Here is a 12863-nt window from a genome sequence, read left to right on the forward strand (position 1 = left end):
TTTCTCTGCCCTTTTCTCCTAAAAGTCTTTGGAAATATACAATATACATTATTCTAGCTGGATGATTTGCCTTTGGTTAGAGGTGAAAACTAGTGATAATTTTTTTGTGAAACTTCTAGCTAGTGATATGTTTGCGTTTTTGCTGTCCTTCCCAGTGATTTACAATTCATGATTTATTGATCATAGTTATGATTTTGTAGCATTTATTGAAAGAATATGGGTGGGGAACACAACATGGGAAATAAGAAAAAACGCTTGGCCCTACTTTGCTATTCTCACAGGACAAGCAGGATGGTAGTCCTCACATATCGATGACGTCAGTGGATGGAGCCCTGTCACGGAAAACTTTTCTGTCAAAGTTTCTATAAAGCTTTGATTGACATTGGCACACTGAGTGCACTGAGCATGCTCAGCCTGCAATTATCCCTGTGACCACAGGTGTCTCCCATCAGTCTTCTTTTTTCTGCTCTGCAGTTAGCATCGCGTTCAGGAGCGCTGTGAGAAATTCTCACAACTTTTCCACACGGAAACACTTAAAATTTTACTTCACAAATAATTTTTCAATACATGGATCTCCCTTCGTGTACATTTAATCGATGCGCGGTGAGTACTATGCCCTGTTTTCTATTGGTTCCTGTCACCTCACTAACGGTTTCCCCAGCCTACCAACCGAATTGCGGCTTTACCTGTCCCTATGTTTTCATCCTTAGCCCCACAGAGCCTGCGAGTGTCTTCCTGTGACCCTCCGCCTGGCTATTAGGGCTAGTGGGATAGTGAAATCCACAGTTCCCTGTACGTATCAGGATCAGTCCAGACGGTGAGTTATGTCCCCCGTCCAGCAGATGGAGTCAGAACAGACTTCGAGGGACGTCACTAACATAAGTCAGTACACCCTCTGCTGGAGCTCAGTATCTTTCTGACTCCAGCAGATGAGAGTTGGGGAACCTGTAGCTTCCCCAGGGTGACAGGGCATTAGGGTTTTCTATTTGTCTTTTTCTTCTGTCATTTTCTTATGCTTTTGGATTAAGTTTGTTAACAATTGTTAAAGTTAAAAAAAAAAAAAAAAGTAAATTGCTCAATTTTTAGGGAGGCGTGGCTAAGGGCCTTTCTGCCTCCTTCGATGTAGTTTCTCCTTTTTGCCTGACGGGATAAGTGTTACCTTTCCTGGCGTGTAGCCAGATGGACTCAGAACGAATGGGATAGTATCCGCGTGCTAGCAGTTGGAGATGGATCTGACGTCAGCACGGAGGTATATATATCCCCACAGGAAGCGTAGCAACTCAGTAATTTCCGTCTCCAAAGCAGTTTGGAGTGCCTGCACGCTAGTCGAGCGTGCTTTCCAAGACTACTTTAATGTTTTTCTCTTTTCTTATCATTTTAGATTCTATTTTACCTTTTTGTTTCAACGACTTTGAGCCCCGCGCTCCTCAGGGGACGTTTCTGTCACTCCCCCCAGTTGAGCTTCCCGGGGTGACTGCCGTGGTCCCCCGGAGGTGGAAGTCCTCGGTCCGGCCGAATCGCGGCAGGGGCACGACCCCCGGGGGAGACTCGGGTGTGGCCTCGAGGCCCTCGGTCCCGGCGTGGACGAGGTGCGGGTGCAGTTCCTCCAATCGCGGCGGTGAGAGGTACCGGCCCTTTCCCCCCGCAGCCGGAGACCGCCTGTGTTCCAGCCCAGAAGCGCCGAAGATCGGGTAAGGCGTTGTTTCGGTGAAGGGCTAAACGAGCGGATATTGCTAACAGCTTCTTGCTGGCTGCCTGTTGAAAGCTATTGAGCATGTATTGCCACATTGCATATTGCGGACTGCCTATTGAAGGCTATTGAGCGTATATTACTGATTGCATATTGCTGGCTGCCTATTGACAGCTATCGGGCATATATTGCTAAGTGCATTTTGCTGACTGCCTATTAAAACCTATTGAGCGTATATTGCTAATTGCATATTGCTGCCTGCCTATTAAAACCTATTGAGCGTATATTGCTCATTGCGAATTGCTGCATGCCTATTGACAGCTATTGGGCGTACCTTGCTGATTGCATATTGCAGACTGCCTATTGAAAGCTATTGAGCGTATATTGCTGATTGCATACTGCTGCATGCCTATTGACAGCTATTGGGCGTATCTTGCTGATTGCATATTGCTGAATGCCTATTACCACCTATTGCGCGTGTATTGCTAATTGCATATTGCTGCCTGCCTATTACAACCTATTGAGCGTATATTGCTGCTTGCATATTGCTGAATGCCTATGGCCCGCTATTGGGCGTACATTGCTGATTGCATATTGCTGAATGCCTATTACAAGCTATTGAGCATACCTTGCTACCGGCATATTGCTGACTGCCTATCGACTGCCATTGTGCGTATATTCCTTACCGCACATTATTGGGAGCGTTTTTAAGCCTATTTCAGCGTGTATTGCTACTCGCATATTACTGTCAGCCTATTGAATGCTTTTCAGCGGGTGTTGCTCACTGCATATTACTGAGAGTCTATTGACTGCCATTCAGCGTGTATTGCTAATTGCATATTACTGAGAGTCTATTGACTGCCATTACGCATGTATTGCTGACTGCATATTACTAAGTGCCGCTTATAGCTGAGGGCCTATGGTACACTATAAGGCGTGTCTTGCTCATTGCATATTGCTGAGTGCATATTGCATATAATTGACCTGTGTTCCTGGCCGCCTATGGCTGAGCACATATTGTGCGCCTATGGTGCTTCGCGCATATTGGCTGCCCTTCTGCACTTATCGTATTGAGCGCCTATTGCTGCCGCTTATTATTATGTTTGTGCACCTATTGTAGTGCGCGCCTATTGCTGCCGCATATTATTATGTTTGTGCGCCTGTTGTATTAAGCGCCTATTGCTGCCGCATATTATTATGTTTGTGCGCCTGTTGTATTCAGCGCCTATTGCTGCCGCATATTTTTCTTATTGTGCGCCTATTGTATTAAGCGCCTATTGCTGCCGCATATTATTATGTTTGTGCGCCTGTTGTATTAAGCGCCTATTGCTGCCGCATATTATTAGGTTTGTGCGCCTGTTGTATTAAGCGCCTGTTGCTGCCGCATATTACTATTATTGTGCGCCTGTTGTATTAAGCGCCTATTGCTGCCGCATATTCTGTTTGTGCGCCTGTTGTATTAAGCACCTATTGCTGCCGCATATTATTAGGTTTATGCGCCTGTTGTATGAAGCGCCTATTGTTGCCGCATATTCTTCTAATTGTGCGCCGGTTCTTGTTACCATTCCGCGCATACTTGGCAATGGCTCAGACCGCCGCAGCTTCTTCAGCGGCGGCGCCGCATGCCTCAGACATTGTAGTCCTTGGCCTCTGCTTGCATGCCCGCTTAGAGCCTCGCACAGTGACGAGCCGGACTCCCTATCTGCCCAATGGAGGAGGCTGGGAGTCCCCTGGACCAGGGCCGGTCTCAGCCATGATTTGCGGCGGTTCCTGCGGTGGCGGCTTCTATGTTTCCCGTTTCCGCGCCCTTATCATGAGCGGGTCTCCCACCGCTGGACTGTCTGGTTCATGCGGATCAGGAGTTTCACCGGCTGAGTCGAGACTTCCGGATGCGGGGGACCCTCCCCCAGGACTTGAGCCATGTGACAGACCCCTGAAGAGATTATTCCTAGGGCGGATCTCTCCGACCTGGTGTATCAGTGTCTGGCAGAGTTGGAGTCTTCGTCCCACGGCCACCATTTTCCATTCTTGCAAGGGGCTCAACAACTGCTGGCTTTCGCATGGGCGGCACCAGCGGCTACATACGGAGGGAGCCGGGCCCTGACGGGCATGCACCCATGAACGCCGGCTATCCAGGACCTGCTGGCGTACCCTCCGGTGGGCGCCTTGATTAGCGCTGTGCTCCAGCGCACTCCCATTCCGGTTGAAGGGGGGACGGCCCTCATGGGGCCTCATGACCGGCGATTGACCGCCATTCTGCAGCAGACCTTTTGAGGTGGCGGCTCTCTCTCTCTCTCTCTTTGCGGATCGCAACTGGCTGCACAGTGGTGCCACGTTCCTATTTGTCATTTGTGGGAATCGTCCTGTCCTTACAGGCCATCATCCCAGTACCTGCCTGGGAAGTGAATTCTGGACGCTGTTCCATTTCTTCCTGGTACCCGAGAAAGGGGGCACCTTTCGGCCTGTGCTGGACCTCAAGTCTGTCAAACGATACTTGCGGGTACCGGGGTTCCGCAGGGAGATGTTTCGCTCCATCAAGCCTGGTGTACAGCCAGGTGGCTTCCTCACGGCATTTGGACCTGTCAGAGGCATACTTGCACATCCCGATCCATCCGGATCATCAGCGCTACCTCCGCTTCAGGGTTCTAGACCGCCGCTTCCGGTTTCGGGCTCTTCCCTTCGGGTTGGCCACGTCACCACGGACATTCACTTCGGTGGTCATCGTGGTTGCAGCGGCACTCGGGAGCGGAGGCATTCTGGTCCATCCCTGCCTAGACGACTGGCTGATCAGAGCGAAATCTCAAGAAGAGAGCCTTCGGACGACCGACAGGGTACGCGGCCTTCTGGTAAGCTTGGGGCTGGGTAGTCAACCTCGGCAATAGCTGCCTACAGCCTTCCCAGTCACTGGACTACCTGGGTGTGCAGTTCAACGCCCGGGCAGACACCGTCAGTCTCACGACCAAGAGACAGTTGAGACTTCAGCAGCGTATCCAGTATTTGATGGGAGCCAGTCGGCCCACAGCCTGGGATTGTCTGCAGGTTCTTGGTCTCATGGCATCCGCCCTGGAAGTGGTCCCTTGGGCAAGGGCCCTTGTGCGACCTCTACAACACGCCCTGCTCTCTCGCGTGAGCCCCCGTCTTCGGGACTACTCCTCGCACCTGCTTCTAGCAGCCAGGGTGCGGACCCAGTTACGATGGTGGTTGCAGCCCAACCACATGGGCAGGGGGTCGAAGATGTCATCTCCCACGTGGATCTTGCTCACCACGGATGCCAGCCTGAGCGGCTGGGGCGCACACTGCGAAGAACTCACCGCGCAAGGGCGGTGGAACAGAGCAGAGTCGGCGTGGAACATCCACCGTCTAGAGGCCCGGGCTGTCCGATTGGCAGGCCTTCCATTGGCCCACAGACTGCAGAACGGAGCAGTCAGAGTGAGGTCCGACAACGCCACCACGGTGGCATACATCATCCATCAGGGCGGACCCAGAAGCCGACAAGTGTCTCTGGAGATCGCCCCTCTGCTGGCTTGGGCGGAGGTGAATCTTCCGGACATCTCCGCCGTCCACATTGCCGGGAAGGACAATGCCACAGCAGACTTCCTCAGCAGGGAAAGCCTGAATACGGGAGAGTGGCAGCTCTCACCCATGGCCTTCCAGATGATTGTGGATCTTTGGGGGTTTCCGGACATGGATTTACTGGCGGACGAGTCCAATGCTCCAGTCCCAGATACTTCAGCCGCAAGCGCGACCCGTGCTCACACGGAATCGATGCCCTGGTTCAGCCATGGCCTCCAGGGACCCTACTGTACGCCTTTCCTCTGTGGCCTCTGCTAGTCGCTGTCATCTGCGAGATTCAGGGGCACCGGGGCCTCGTCCTTCTAGTGGCACCAGACTGGCCAAGCAGACCCTGGTACGCGGACATGAACAGACTACTGGCAGGGGATCCCCTTCCCCTGCCTCATCTCCGGGACCTTCTACATCGAGGTCCCATTCTTCACGGGGATCCGGCTCGATTCTCTCTTCCGGTATGGCCCTTGAGAGGGCTCGCTGGAAGAAGAAGGGTTACTCGGAGCCCGTGCTTGATACCCTCCGCCGGGCTCGCAAGTTTTCCACATCCCTCACGTACATCCGGATCTGGAGAGTATTTGAAGCATGGTGCGACACTCATGGCACCAATCCACATGCAACCACAATCCCTATTGTGTTGGATTTCCTGCCGGATGGGCTTCCGTACAGTCTGTCCCTCAGCTCCATCAAGGTTCAGGTGGCTGCGTTGTCTTGCTATGGTCCCAGGAGGGATGGCAAGGCCATCGCCAGGCACCGGGATGTTTTCTCGCTTCCTGCAAGGAGTCAAGCATATTCGTCCGCCACTGAAGTGGCCGGTGCCTTGGTGGAACCTCAACCTTGTTCTGGATTTCCTCGCAGGATCCACCTTCCGACCCCTTCGGGGCCTATCTCTCCATTATCTACCCTTGAAAATGGTGTTCTTGTTGGCTGTATGTTCAGAGCTACAAGCACTTTCCTGCCGTGATCCATTTCTCAGAATCACTCCGGAGGCTATCCATCTCCGGACGGTCCCCTCCTTTCTACCGACAGTGGTTTCACAGTTTCATCTTCCCAAACCATATCCTTGCCTACCACGGTGGGTTTGAAGAATTCTGAAAAAGGGCGTTTATTACGCCATCTCGACATTGGCAGCCTACTGCCCAGATATTTGGAAGTGACACAACAACTACGAAAGACGGACCCTCTGTTCGTCCTGCACAGCGGAAAGAAGCAAGGTGAAGCGGCCTCGCGGCCTACCATCGCCCGCTGGATTAAAGACGTTATCAGAGCGGCTTACGTAGAAGCCGGGAAGTCTCCGCCTCTACAAGTCAAGGCTCATTCTACCAGAGCACAAGCGACATCCTGGGCTGAATCCCGGATGCTGTCGCCGGCAGAAATCTGTACAGTGGCGACATGGTCCTCCCTCCATACCTTCTCCAGGTTCTACCGTCTGGATGTCCAGGCCCGGGAGGACTCCGCATTTACGAGGGAGGTACTTCATGGTCCTCAGGCAGCCTCCCGCCCAGGTTGGGAGTAAAGCTTTTGTACATCCCATTCGTTCTGAGTCCATCTGGCTACACGCCAGGAAATGTTGAGATTACTTACCTGATAATCTCCTTTTCCTTAGTGTAGACAGATGGACTCAGCATCCCGCCCAGCTGCCTGTGTACATGGGTTTCACCAATTCAAGGTAAGCCATGTCTTCTGTTCCATAGGGGCATACACTCTACTTGGTGTCAACGCCTTCCGGGTGGGAATGCTGGCGTCTCCAGCTACAATCCATCGTTCAGGGGAATCCGGTTTTCACTTTTCACTGAGCGTCAGTACACATTTCCATAACAGCTTTTGCAGGGAAGATTACTGAGTTGCTACGCTTCCTGTGGGGATATATATACCCCCGTGCTGACGTCAGATCCGTCTCCAACTGCTAGCACGCGGATACTATCCCATTCGTTCTGAGTCCATCTGTCTACACTAAGGAAAAGGAGATTATCAGGTAAGTAATCTCAACATTTCTTGTTGTTTCCAGGATTTGTGTTTTTCCTTTCCAGTTTTTCTTTTTGCAGCGCAGGTGCCTCGTGGAAGCCGGTGGTGCCGGCCTCTCCGCGTCCTTGTTTTGTCCCGCGGCCCCGAAGCACTTTTTTCCCTCGGGTCGCTGCGGTGGGGAGGGCGATTTCCCGCACTCAGGGACCCCTCCGGCGGGCAGTGCAGGCTGTTTCGGCCCCCCCACGGTACTTATCTCGCGCTCTGGGCCCCCCCCCCCCGTGGTTTTGGCAGTTTCTCTTCAGGCGTCTTTCATGCCGCGGCCGTCCCGTTGTGCGGCCTGCGGCGAGCTGGGGTCAAGAATCTCGCGGGAGGGGATCTGTGTGAGGTGCCTTCCCGGTGGGGAGGGCACCTCGCAGCCAGCCAGCACTTTTTCGTTTCTCCTCTCCCCACGACCCGGGCGGCGCAGGCCGGCCACGTCGCCGCTGTTGGCGGGAACGGCGGCCATCTTACAGTTGCAGCACAATGCTGCCCCGGTCTCGGCACAGGAGCGGAGGGATTTTCGGGAGGTTTCTCCCCCGAATTTATCCCCGGAGGGGGGATTGTCCATCCAGGAGCCCCCGGAGGTTTCTCTCTCAGGCCCCCCTCCCAGCTTGCCGCGCTTCTCACCAGAGTTTATTCTGTTAATGCACAGCGCGTATTTACAGGGTCTGGGGGCCCCCGGAGACCTTCCCCCGGGCCCCCCACCGGCCAAGACTCCTAGGGTCTCCCCGGCTTCCCCCACTGCCCCTCCCGATCTGGTGGGGTCCGTGTCAGGGGCACCTGGATTGCTTCCTCGTATTCGGACTGCTCTGGGAGCTACAGGAGCGGCTGCGCACTCCGGGGGGGCTTCCCCAGACCCACCGGACCCTGCGCAGTCGGATCTACCATCCGAAGGGGATGACCCACTCGCGCTTAGGATCTTTCAGAAAGAGGAGCTGAATGACCTGATTCCGCAGATTCTTCTGGAACTGGATCTGGATCCCCCCCCCCCCCCCCCCCCCCCCCGAAGTGGCTCCAAAGGTCGCCACTTCGTCCAAGAAGGGGGATCCGGTCCTCGCCGCCCTTCGCCCTAGGCCCAGGGCTTTCCCCATCCATGATTCCTTCCTGCAGCTGCTCACCAGGGAGTGGGAAACTCCTGAAGGCTCCCTGAAGGTCACACGGGCCATGGAAAAATTGTATCCCCTGCCTGAAGACTTCTTGGATCTCATTAAGGTACCCAAGGTGGACTCGGCGGTCTCGGCGGTTACTAAAAGGACGACGATTCCGGTCACGGGCGGCACGGCCCTGCGGGGTACCCAAGACCGTAAGTTGGAAATTTTCCTCAAGAGGGTCTTTGAAGTCTCCGCCTTGGGAATGCGGGCTGTGATGTGCACCTCGCTTACGCAAAGGGCCAGCCTTTGTTGGGTTCAGCAACTCCTTACCTCCCAGTCCCTGCCACCCGACGAGACTGCACAAGCGGACCGCCTGGAATCCGCCATAGCCTACGGGGCTGATGCTCTGTATGATCTTTTTCGTGTACTGGCGCGCTCCATGGTTTCGGTGGTGGCGGCCCGGCGCTTACTCTGGCTATGCAACTGGGCGGCAGATGCTTCCTCCAAGTCGAGCTTGGGCTCCTTGCCTTTCCGGGGCAAGTTTCTTTTTGGAGAGGATTTGGACCAGCTCATCAAGTCCCTGGGGGAAAATGCTGTTCACCGGCTTCCTGAGGATCGCCATCGTCCTTCACGGTCCTTTGCCTCTTCCAGAACCAGGGCCAGAGCGCAGCGGCGCTATAGGTCTTACAGGCAGCCTGGGCCCCGCACCGGCTCCTCCAGAGCCCAGGCCTGGCCGCGGTCCTTTCGTGGGCGTAGATCCACGCGGGACTGCTCGGGGCAGAGCAATCCTCCTCCAAAGTCTTCCCAATGATGCCAGAGTCGCCCACTCCCCCACTCCCAGGATAGGGGGTCGGCTGGCGGACTTCTACGAGGAGTGGGTGCGTATCTCAGCAGACCAGTGGGTCTTGGACACTATAAGGAGCGGCTACGCCTTGGAGTTTGTCCGCCCTCCAAGGGATCGGTTCCTTTTCTCTCCCTGCGGTTTGGACCTCAAGAGAGCAGCAGTACAACAAACCCTGGATTGGCTGCAGAGCATAGGGCCATCTCCGCCGTCCCCTTCGGCGAGGTGGGCTTGGGCCACTATTCCATCTACTTCGTCGTGCCCAAGAAGGACGGTTCTTTTCGGCCCATTCTCGACCTGAAGGAGGTCAACAAGTCTCTGCGCGTCAGCCGGTTTCGCATGGAGACGCTTCGCTCAGTGATTGCGGCGGTACATCAGGGGGAGTTCCTGGCCTCCTTGGATCTGATGGAAGCCTATCTGCACATTCCCATCCTCCCGGCTCACCGCCGATTCCTCCGCTTCAAGGTTTTGGGACAGCATTTTCAGTTCACGGCTCTCCCGTTTGGCTTAGCGACCGCACCTCGGACATTTACCAAGATCATGGTTGTCGTGGCAGCGGCCCTAAGGAAGGAGGGGATCCTGGTGCACCCCTATCTGGACGACTGGCTGATTCGTGCGAAGTCCTTCGCCCACGGACAGGCCTCGGTAGCCAGAGTTGTTCAGGTTCTTCGATCACTGGGCTGGGTGGTGAACTTCTCCAAGAGCTCCCTTGTGCCCTCTCAGCGTTTGGACTTCTTGGGGGCCAGCTTCGACACACATCAGGGCAAGGTGTTTTTGCGCCCGGACAAGGCCCAATCATTGCGGGAGCATGTCTGTCGCTTTTCCGCGTTGACAGAACCCACTTCCTGGAATTATCTTCAGTGGGCGTCATGGCCTCCACGATCGATATGGTACCCTGGGCATTTGCACATCTGCGTCCCCTGCAGGCGGCTCTCCTCTCCAGGTGGAAACCGGTATCTCAGGATTATCAAGTTGTCCTGCCTCTTCCACCAGTCGCCAGGGCCAGTCTGGATTGGTGGCTGGACCCGGCGAATCTGGCTCACGGAGTTTCCCTCGAGATCCCCAATTGGGTGGTAGTGACCACCGATGCCAGCCTCGTGGGATGGGGCGCCGTCTGCGATCGCAGCGCCACGCAGGGGACTTGGTCTCCGGTAGAAGCAACGTGGCCGATCAACCGGCTGGAAACCAGGGCAGTACGTCTGGCGCTCCATCGCTTCCTTCCACTGGTGCAAAACAAAGCAGTAATGATTCTCTCGGACAACGCCACCACCGTGGCATACATCAATCGGCAAGGAGGCACAAGGAGCAAGCATGCCTCGCTCGAGTCGACACCCCTAATGGAGTGGGCAGAGATTCATCTGCTCCGGCTCGCGGCCTCCCACATCGCCGGAGTGGACAACATCCAGGCAGACTACCTGAGCCATCAACAGCTGGATCCCGGCGAATGGTCTCTCTTCGACGAGGCAATGCAGTTACTGATACTTTGCTGGGGCGCGCCTCACTTGGACCTGATGGCGACCTCCCTCAATGCCAAGGCTCCACGATTCTTCAGCCGCAGGAGGGAGCGCAGCACGGAAGGGGTAGATGTCCTAGTTCTTCCCTGGCCGGCACACCGTCTGCGCTACGTCTTCCCTCCTTGGCTCTTGGTGGGAAAGATTCTTCGCAGGATAGGTCATCAGGGGCCCGTGATTCTCGTCGCCCCGGAGTGGCTGCAGAGGCCTTGGTTCGCAGATCTCCTGCAGTTGGCAGTGGACGGGCCGGTTCGACTGGGACATCTTCCACGCCTGCTGCACCAGGGGCCGGTATATTTCGAGCAGGCCGAACTCTTCTGTCTTGCGGCATGGCTTTTGAACGGTGACGTCTCCGACGCAGAGGCTACCCGGAGGCCGTAGTCTCGACTATGCTGCGGGCCCGCAAATCCTCCACTTCGGTTGCTTACGTGCGAGTCTGGAGGACCTTCGAGATCTGGTGCTCTACCCGAGGGTGTCGTCCCACGGAAGCTTCGGTACCGTCGATTCTCCAGTTCCTTCAAGATGGCCTGGATAAGGGGCTCACATATAATTCCCTTCGAGTCCAGGTGGCGGCCCTGAATTCCCTCGTGCAAGGGGACGCCTTCTCCTCCAACCGGACATCGCACGTTTCCTCAAGGGTGCCAAGCACATACGACCACCTGTACGGGATCCTTGTCCTTCCTGGAGTCTCAACCTGGTTCTACGTGCCTTGTCAGGTGCGCCTTTTGAGCCGATTCGTGGAGCGACTCTTAAGGACATCACTCTCAAGACGGTTTTCCTCGTTGCCATTTGTTCAGCGCGCCGCATCTCGGAACTTCAAGCATTGTCCTGCAGGGAGCCTTATCTCCGATTTACGGATTCGGGAGTTTCCCTCCGTACCGTCCTTTCCTTTCTTCCGAAGGTTGTCTCTTCCTTCCACTTGAACCAGTCGGTGGAACTCCCGGCGTTCGGTCCCGAGGAACCGCTGTCCCTTCGTCTCTTGGACGTCAAGCGAGTTTTGCTCCACTACTTGGAGGTTACTAATGACTTCAGGGTCTCCAATCATCTGTTCGTTCTCTGGTCAGGTCCGAAGAAGGGGTCACAGGCCTCAAAGACAACGATTGCGCGATGGCTGAAGGACGCTATTTCCGTGTCTTACATTGGAGCGGGACGGGCTCCGCCCCGCGGCGTTATAGCTCACTCGACACGCTCGCAGGTTGCGTCTTGGGTGGAAACCCGTTCCGTCTCCTCCCAGGAGATTTGCCGGGCAGCGACGTGGAAGTCGCTGCATACTTTCTCCAGACATTATAGACTTCACCTGGCATCGTCAACCCCTGGACATTTTGGTGGTCAGGTTCTCCGAGCAGGGCTTTCAGTGGCCCACCCGGTTTAGGGAAGCTTTGGTACATCCCACCGTCTGGACTGATCCTGGTACGTACAGGGAAAAGAAAATTATTCCTTACCTGCTAATTTTCGTTCCTGTAGTACCATGGATCAGTCCAGACGCCCACCGCTCTGGGTTTTTCTGCTCCTGCTCGGCTTTTGCTCATTGTCTATGTCTCCTGTATTTCTTAGTTTGTGTTTTCCTTGCCGCTGTTCACAGCTCCCTACAAGTTGGGCGTTTGACCCTCGTTACCTATTTATTGTTATTTCTGTTTGATTCATGTTTACTGCATGGCTAAGTAACTTGATCCAGTCTGTTCTCGGGCTCATCGGGCTTTGCTATACGTGATACTGAGCTCCAGCAGAGGGTGTACTGACTTATGTTAGTGACGTCCCTCGATGTCTGTTCTGACTCCATCTGCTGGACGGGGGACATAACCCACCGTCTGGACTGATCCATGGTACTACAGGAACGAAAATTAGCAGGTAAGGAATAATTTTCTTTTTTTTATGTTTAAACAATTTTATTAAAGGTTTCAAAAAGACAAACTAGAAAATACAATTGTCTGGGCGCGGTTTGTTCTGCCGCCGCCCCCAGTAACACTGACAGCAACCATAGGAATAATTTTCTTTTATTGTTGTCGCCAGGGCCGCTGTCGCATCCATGCCTCCATCGATTCCCTCGGTACATTCGTGTGGTTGATGCCCCCATCGCTACCATCAGTACCTCCATCCATGCTTCCTGCCTCCATTGCTGCCATTGATGCCCCTCCCCCTTGGTCCATCGATGCCATCGATCC

General features: G+C 54.7%; 1 protein-coding gene across 2 annotated transcripts in view; it reads left to right on the forward strand.

Moving 5' to 3' along the window:
• Positions 1-12863, forward strand: part of LOC115092775 (disintegrin and metalloproteinase domain-containing protein 9-like) — a 1307906-nt gene that overhangs the window by 161028 nt on the left and 1134015 nt on the right. The window lies entirely within an intron of this gene.

The sequence above is a fragment of the Rhinatrema bivittatum genome, chromosome 5 (genome assembly GCF_901001135.1).
Source record: "Rhinatrema bivittatum chromosome 5, aRhiBiv1.1, whole genome shotgun sequence".
Taxonomy (NCBI): Eukaryota; Metazoa; Chordata; class Amphibia; order Gymnophiona; family Rhinatrematidae; genus Rhinatrema; species Rhinatrema bivittatum.